The sequence below is a fragment of the Poromitra crassiceps genome (genome assembly GCF_964638095.1).
Source record: "Poromitra crassiceps genome assembly, chromosome: 5".
Lineage (NCBI taxonomy): Eukaryota > Metazoa > Chordata > Actinopteri > Beryciformes > Melamphaidae > Poromitra > Poromitra crassiceps.
The window spans coordinates 30,364,703-30,373,230 of record NC_139642.1 but is presented as its reverse complement, the minus strand read 5'-3'; the positions used below and the strand labels follow the sequence as shown (position 1 = coordinate 30,373,230).

The following is an 8,528-nucleotide window of genomic DNA, read 5'->3' as shown; positions in this document are numbered from 1 at the left end:
AATAGCTCAAGAAGAAGAATAGCTGTATTTCAAATTTGAAACTGGAGTTTGGGAGATAATGTGTATATCATGTTCTTTTTTCCATTCGGGTGGAGGGCCAATGAACAAACCCACGCTGTAGCATCACATTCCTCCAGTTGCATCAAATTGGCTAAGAGAGCGACAGTGCAGGCAGGAGAAGAAGAGTCCCACACACACACACACACACACACACACACACACACACACACACACACACACACCAATAACACTGATAAAAAGGCGCCATCACACAGGAACACAGATACTCTGCGCAGACAAGGAGACCCTGGTCATCTCACCCTCCACGTGTTTCCTAATCATAACTGTGTGTTCTGTTCTCTGCAGCACGTCCAGTACTGACATCACAATACAAAGTACAGAGGGAGACACAGAGCTTCTCTGGCTGGCAGATAAGATAAAGCTGTGATAGGTCCGCTGCTGTGAATGACGCCAGGCCGGGAGAGACGCACGGCGCTATCACTCATCTGCCTTCCACTGTGCAGCAGCCAGATAACGTGTTTTCAGACGCAGAGCCAACTGAAAAATGGAAGCAAGCCAATTCAAAGGATGAATGCGCTACTGTATTTATTTAATTTGATTTATTTTCATGTTGGCAAAATGGCAGCATTTTTGCTGGGGAATCTGTCTCGTAACTGAATGGTTGCTGGTTTGATCGCCACAATCGATAATGCCACATTTCTGCTGAGCGAAGGAACCTAGCCAGCATGTATGTGGGCATTAAACATAAGTTATGTTGACTGCTGTGATAAAGCCACTGTGTGTAACCACTCAGGAAGTCAGAGCTAAGAGCCAAGCTAGAGATTATGTTCAGTCCTCCTGATCTCTGTTCTCTGTCCATGCTAACACATGGCTACCATGCTAACACATGGCTACCATGCTAACACATGGCTACCAACTGCATCACCGCTGTGCTGCTGTCAAGGAGAGGTGGCCCTGAGACAGACAGCTGTGTTGGTTTGTACACAATACACATGTGCAGCGACGGGCCCACAAGCACACACACCTACATATGAGAGCACACACACACACACACACAGACACACACACACACACACACACACACACACACACACACACACACACACACACACAGCATTAACTTGGCTAAACAGGGTTCAAGCCTGAAAACTCTGGGTAGTAAAAATGGAAACACCAATCACAAGAGAACAGAACAGGAGAGAGAGACTAGGCGTATTGCTTACTGTACTTGGGCCTACTACACTAGAATATGAGATGTGGAGAGACTTGACATACAAGAAAGAAGTGGTAAATGCATAATAATGTGTTTTTTGAGCAGAATCCAAAGACATTTAGCAACAGCCATGGAGCATGACTGAGCTAGCATGGTTGAAAAATGCAATGAAGCTAATTTTCTGAATGGATGTGGAGTGCAGGGCTTTGACAGCAGCAGGCCATGATGCAGTGGCAGTGAGAGGTGGCCTTTCATCCTGGCTAGCTGTTAGCTTTGGCAGAAGGACAGCGCCGCTCAGTCAGCCTTCCTGCCTGCCTGTCAACTGGGGTCTGGGGGAGGACGGCGTGAGGGAGCAGAGCAAAGAGGGAGGCAGGGAGAGGAGGAATATAAAAGTGTCCTCAGGGACAATAAATGGTGTCGTATTGTACCATACAGAAACAAACCAGGAAGGAAGGGAGGAGCGCAAAATGACTATTAACTCTTTCCTCAGTTTTCTCTGTCCCCTCCGTTTCAAAACACACAGCGAGGGTGGACAGTGGTAGCGCGAGGCCTTGCAGAGGAGTCAGAATGCAGACATTCAGTCAGTCAGTCAGTCAGTCAGTCAGTCAGTCAGTCAGTCAGTCAGTCAGACAGTCAGTCAGTCAGTCAGACAGTCAGTCAGACAGTCAGTCATTCAGTCAGACAGACAGACAGTCAGTCAGTCAGTCAGTCATTCAGTCAGTCAGACAGACAGACAGTCAGTCACTCAGTCAGACAGACAGACAGACAGTCAGTCAGTCAGTCAGTCAGTCAGTCAGACAGACAGACAGACAGTCAGTCACTCAGTCAGTCAGACAGACAGACAGACAGTCAGTCAGTCAGACAGACAGACAGACAGACAGTCAGTCAGTCAGTCAGTCAGACAGACAGTCAGTCAGACAGACAGACAGACAGACAGACAGTCAGTCAGACAGACAGACAGACAGACAGACAGACAGACAGTCAGACAGACAGTCAGACAGACAGTCAGTCAGACAGACAGACAGACAGACAGTCAGTCAGACAGACAGACAGACAGACAGACAGGCAGGTAGTGAATCAGACAGACGGGAAGTCACGCAGGTCAACAGATGCAGACACACATACATAGAAGAAAGCAGCAGACAGATGGAAGGAAATGAAGTTTTTCTTTGTGGCTGGTATTCTGATGACTAGCTGTAGTGGTATCCATGGCAACCGGGTTTTTGGCTCCCTCAGGAACATTGGAAAGAGCAGCGCGTACAGAGGTATGGAGGGCAGAGGATGGCTGTGTGTGTGTGGGGCGGGGGGGGGGGGGGGGGGGCAGTGAGTGGCTAGAGGTATTCACACTTGACAGAGAGGGCCACTGAGTACAGCCCCCTCAGCCCACCAGCGCCAGCAGTCTGGGAAATCTACTGGCATGCACAAACACTGAGGGCAAACCCGCTAACACACACACACACTGAGGGCAAACACACGCGCACGCACACACACACACACACACACACACACACACACACACTGAGGGCAAACCCACTAACACACACACACACACCTACACACACACTGATGGCAAGCCACTAACACACACACTCTGACCAAAGGCTCCGTCTTCCCGCCGCTCTGTGGGCTTTAAAGGGATACGCCAACATTTCGAGAGTTTAGGCCATTTACCATATTGCCGATATTAAAACTAGAATGTACATGGCTTTATGTTCAATCTGCGTGCAGTACAAACTGCGGTAGAGACCTCACTGCTACTTAGCTTAGCGCTACAATGGCAGTCTATGGTACACATCGAGAACTAAACAAAGAGTAACTGAACTAACAGAGTATAACCAAAGTTACTTCCTGGTTTGCCTGCGTTTGCATGCGCTGTGTGCAGTGTGCATGTGCTGTAGCTACTGATGACTGCACACACCCGCAATTTAGTCAACAATAGGGCCACAGACCCCTGTTTGATGAGATTTTCTCTCTTCTTTTTTTTATATTTTATATTGTGTCCAGAATCTGGACTATCTGTATTGTAGGTACTCTACAGAGAGGTAACAGTGAAATTATATACCGTATATGAAAAAACAGCCGTTCTTGTATATTAGTGTTAACTGATGGTAAATGAAATAAAGGTGAAGTTTACCAATTCATCAATTTGCTGGGGACCCCCTGGATTTCCCTCTCCATCAAGGACCCATGGTGGTCACTGGACCCCATGTTGAGAGAACCACTGCTCTATGTGAATAAATGTATTGTATTATGTCTCTGTCTGTCCCCACAGGCCTCGCTCGGCCACATCAGGGTTTCTCCTGCATGCACATTCCAAGATGGCCGCCTGGGTCACTTACTGTGCTGCCTTGGTAAAAGAAAATATGCCCAGTGTCAGCAAAAAAGAAAAAGTGTAAATATACTCATTACAATGGCTGCAGTGTGCACGGTAAAGCTCCATCAGTGTTGCGTTTCTTTTAATAACACGCAGTAGCGATAGCAATCCAGAGGGGGTGCTGTAGTGTTATCTTAATAGTTCCTATAGTTTGCCTGTGTGGCTTGAGTTGGGACTGTAAACGGTGCTGAAAGCAGCTTCACACTTCACCGCCAGCGGATTACATGGAAGGAGCCACAAACGCCAACTCATGCGGAAAAGGTGAACCCATGCTTGAAACTAGCCTACCACACTATACGCCCACACGAGGAAGTTAATTTGACTAGTGTAGCTTATATTTTAAACCTTCGATGAAAAGGCAAACGTTGACAAAGTTTTGTGGTAAGTCCCGTAACAATATCACCGTCATCATAAATGGCAAAGCCATGATTCTGACCACATTTCTTCCTGTGTTTCATAGGAACATATTAATAATTCTGTTTTGTATGAAAGTGTTCATCTATTGGATTCAATATTTTCAATACGGTACTGTTTGTCCTTACTTTATCAAGTTAAAGATGTACTGGCTACAGTAACGGGGGTGAGCGTGGGAGAGAAGAAGGCACATACTCTACACATACACATCATGCATGCTTGCCGAGTTCCTACCTTTGCCTGACGTTGAGCCAGGGAAAACCCAGCATACCAACTAGTGCAGGGGTGGGCAACATTTTTTTCCAGAGGGCCATACTGACTTACATCAAGTAAGCGAAGGGCCACACATTGGAGATTATTCCTGCCAACACTCACTATTTTTAACCCTCTCTCCCGTTGTGATTGGTCATTTCTTGTTAATCTCCCAATATAATAGTGATACAAATCCAATAGAGACAGTCTGGGAATGCCCACAAAATGTTATACGGCTGGCGCGCGAGTGGGGTAAAACCACCCATATATCTCAATGGGCTGACTCACCAAAGGAAGGTGCTGCGGCTGTAACTACAGGTTTGGGGATTGCAGAGCAGAACACAAGACGTCTGTTCAGATGTGCGTTTACTGCAGTGGTCAAATCCCCGATCGTGTCTGCCTGGGCTGGGCTAGTAGCTAAATTCTAACTTTGCTGAATGGATAGAATGGGGGGATTTACCCCACCCTGACCACGCCGCAGCCAGCTAACCCAGCGTCTATGATGAGACATCGCCTCAACCCCTATGGCTGTAGCAGATGAGATTTATTAACATAATTCTGCCCTTTATTGAGTTTTTGGGGGTTGTTGTTTTGTTTTTCTCTGAGGACGTTGGGGGGCCGGATTGAGGGCCGCATTTTGCCCATGTGTGAACTAGTGTGTCCCTACGTCTCGTCCGAGTCTCTCACTCTCCCGGCCAGACCAGGCCCCTCTGCCCTGCCAGTAAAGGCTGCCCTATGGAGTTTCACTTCATTTTCACATTTGGCCTGCTGGAGCTTTTGGGAAGTGCTGTTGAAGCCTCAGCACTTCTGGACTCTTCGTTGGCTAGAGCAGTGTTTTTCAACCTGTGTGCCATGAGAGATGGTCAGGTGTGACGTGGGGAATTGACGGGGGAATTGTCCATAAAGATTACAAATGAATACGTTTGCCCCAAAACCAGAGAACTGATTTCAAACAGCTCACCCACAGGCATGGAAGAGAGTACTCTTCTATGCCTGTGGGTGGCAGTATAGCACGATTAGTATAATTGACCATGGCTGGGTTTCCCAAAAGCTTCTTTGCGCTAAGAAGCTAATTCAACCCTTCTTAAGGCCCCCTTAAGAAGCAAACGCGTTTCCCAATTGCTTCTTTACGAAGGCATGCGTTTCCCAAAAGCTTCTTAGCGCTAAGAAGCTTCTTTGACCCTTCTTAAGGCTCCCGTAAGAAGCCAACGAAGCCAACGCGTTTCCCGATTGCTTCTTAGCCTAAAATTATCTTCCAATTATCCTCCGTTAAGAAGGCTGCGTTTCCCAAAAGCTTCTTAGCGCTAAGATGATCTTTCGTTAAGAAGGTTTTGTAAGAAGGGTCTGGAGCCTTCTTAACACCTTCTTAATGACAAAACACTGGCAGATCCAGCCGCGTCAGGCAAAAGGAGATACTTGTGTCCACTGTTCCTCTTGTGTTTTTCCCTTTTTCCTTTCTTTCATGTACCCTTTAGTGTTTAAAATTAGGGAACACTTGAAAATCTCCCCTGTATGTATGGTTACTTGTGTTTTAAATGTTTTACCGTAGGCTATATTCCTCTAATCAGAATGGATTACTTTTATAATGTTGTGGATTTATATAGCACCTTTCACAGAACCCAAGGTCGCTTAAATTCTGTAGTGTTTCTCTGTTTTGTTGTATGCTGTGTATATAAAGCAATTTGAACTGCAGTCCATGTCTGAAATAAATAATGTTTAATAAAGTTTAACATGACCATGATTAGGTGTTAACAGTGTTTCTCAACCACTGAGTCGTGGCCCACTGCTGGGCTCAGAGTGCCATCAAGTGAGCCGCTCCAGTTAAGATGCTTCTTAAGAGCCTTCTATTTTTTTTATTTTTCTCGACTGTTAAGAAGGCGTTTGGGAAACACTTCTTTGGAGCCTTCTTAACTCCTTAAGAAGCTTCTTAACTCCTTAAGAAGCTTCTTAACTCTTAAGAAGCTTCTTTGTTGGGAAACTCAGCCCTTGTTGATTTGAAAGAATGGAAGAGAAAGAGATGCGGGTAGGCGGCGGCGCAGTTAGAACAAGTGACAATGCTAACAACAAAGATGGATAAACATTTGAAGAGGGAAAAGCCTCTGGACTATGATGTTTTGTTTTGTAACATTAGGGATGGCGGTGTGCCGTGAGATTTTTTCAATGTCAAACGTGTGCACGCATATACAGATCCTTTCTAAAAAATGTGAATATCATGGAAAAGTTAGTTTTTTTCCATAATTCCTTTCAAAAAGTGAAACTTTCATAGATTATAGATTCATTACACACAAAGTAAAATATTTCTAGCCTTTATTTGTTTCATTTTTCATAATTTTGGCCTACAGCTCCAGAAAACCCCCAAAACAGTATTTCAAGAAATTAGAATAGTGTGAAGAAAATCAGCAGTTACTTCTCAGTTATGACTGACTCTCCAGCCTCAGTCCACTCCCTCTGAATCTCCACCAAATTTTTACATCGTCTTTGGTTGACAATCCGCTGAAGCCCACGATCATCCATGGTATTTCCATGATATTCAAATTTTTTGGAAAGGATCTGTACATATGTCTGTATGCGTATGTGTGTGATGTGTGTGTGTGTGTGTGTGTGTGTGTGTGTGTGATGTGTGTGTGATGTGTGTGTGTGTGTGTGTGTGTGTGTGTGTGTGTGTGTGTGTGTGTGTGTGTGTGTGTGTGTGATGTGTGTGTGTGATGTGTGTGTGTGTGTGTGTGTGTGTGTGTGTGTGTGTGTGTGTGTGTGTGTGTGTAAGCTCCTCTGTACAGTGATCCAACAAACACAGACCACGATCAACGACAAACAGCACTGGGTCTGTGTGTGCCACATGTCAGTGTTTATTGGCAATCATTTCTAAAGGGAATTATTTCCCCCCCTAACATTATAACACAACTGCCAAATTTGAAATGTTTTTGCTAGTTGTGTGGATAGTTGGAAAAGCTTCAATTCCTTTTTTCAGACATGCTTGTTAATGGTATATGAAAATTATTGTAAAACAATGAAACTGCAAAACGTGTAAAAACACACACCGTTGAAAGTTGACTTACACATGCGCACAGTCTTCTGGGTGCGTGTTGTGATGTTTACACTGCTATTGCAACAGGCAACGCACGCAACACACGGTTGGAAGTGTTATCTGTAATAACAGAGCATGCCTGCTATTTTAATCTATAGCCCTGTTTGTTTTGGTGTTGAGGGCAGCGAAGAGAGAATAGGCTGTGAGTCAAACAGCTCATTGGATCAAACTCTACATCTGACACTTACCAGAGCCAGGGAAAGGAGGAAAACAAACACACCCATGCCAAAACACACGCACTCAGTGCATGTGCCCGCGCAGGGGCGCACGCACACACACACACACACACACACACACACACACACACACACACACACACACACTCAATATAATTATTCAAGGACGATTAGGATAACACTACAACCTCAAAAAGTAATGGGGTGGGGAGTGTATACCCAGTGGAAATGAATTAATGAATATAGAAGTTGTGTGTCAAAATAAAAAAAGAGAAAACCTTGGCAAACAAAAGAAAGAAAAATGATTTGATTATGATTCGATTACTGCTGTTGCTGACTGAGGGTTTGGATTAGTGGCTGTAGTGTTTGTATGATCCTACCTAACTGATTGAGGGTTTGGATTAGTGGCTATAGGGTTTGTATTAGGGATGTTCATTTTGAAAAATTTCCATAATCGAAAATCGGGAAAAATTAACGATCAATTATCGATTATCGATAGCATAATAATAATAATAATAATATATATATACCGGTATATTTTTTTTTTTACTCTGGTCTGGTAATAACGTTGCGCGTTCTCGGCCAGCTATAATGGCGATGCCGCTGTGTAGTAAGAATATCAGACACCAGCGCTGTGGCCAGGTAAACAAACATGTTACATGTCAGGTTACATGATGTAAGGCAATCGGCGTCTTCCAGCTTAGCTGACAGCACAAGAGTCAAATCAACAGGCCTGAGCCTCACTGAGGTCCGCAGACCGCTGGGTGCGTTTGTTTGTGTCCCCGGCACATGCCGGTGTGAGTTCCCCATGTTTAAAACAGTTTTGTTGGCACAAAGGCCCGTGCCCAGCCAGAAAACTAGAGACTATATGAAGCTCCACCTCACGTTAGTCGGCTGTGCAATGGAGTGGGGCGAGGAGGAACGAATTCCACCCAAACCTAGTCCGCAAAAAAATAAAAATAATAATAATAATAATAATAATAATAACAATAA

The 8,528-nt window shown here is 44.8% G+C and overlaps 1 protein-coding gene across 1 annotated transcript in view; it reads right to left on the bottom strand.

The window, feature by feature from the left end:
• The window catches only part of pid1 (phosphotyrosine interaction domain containing 1), a 55,059-nt gene that overhangs the window by 21,079 nt on the left and 25,452 nt on the right, over positions 1-8,528 (bottom strand). The window lies entirely within an intron of this gene.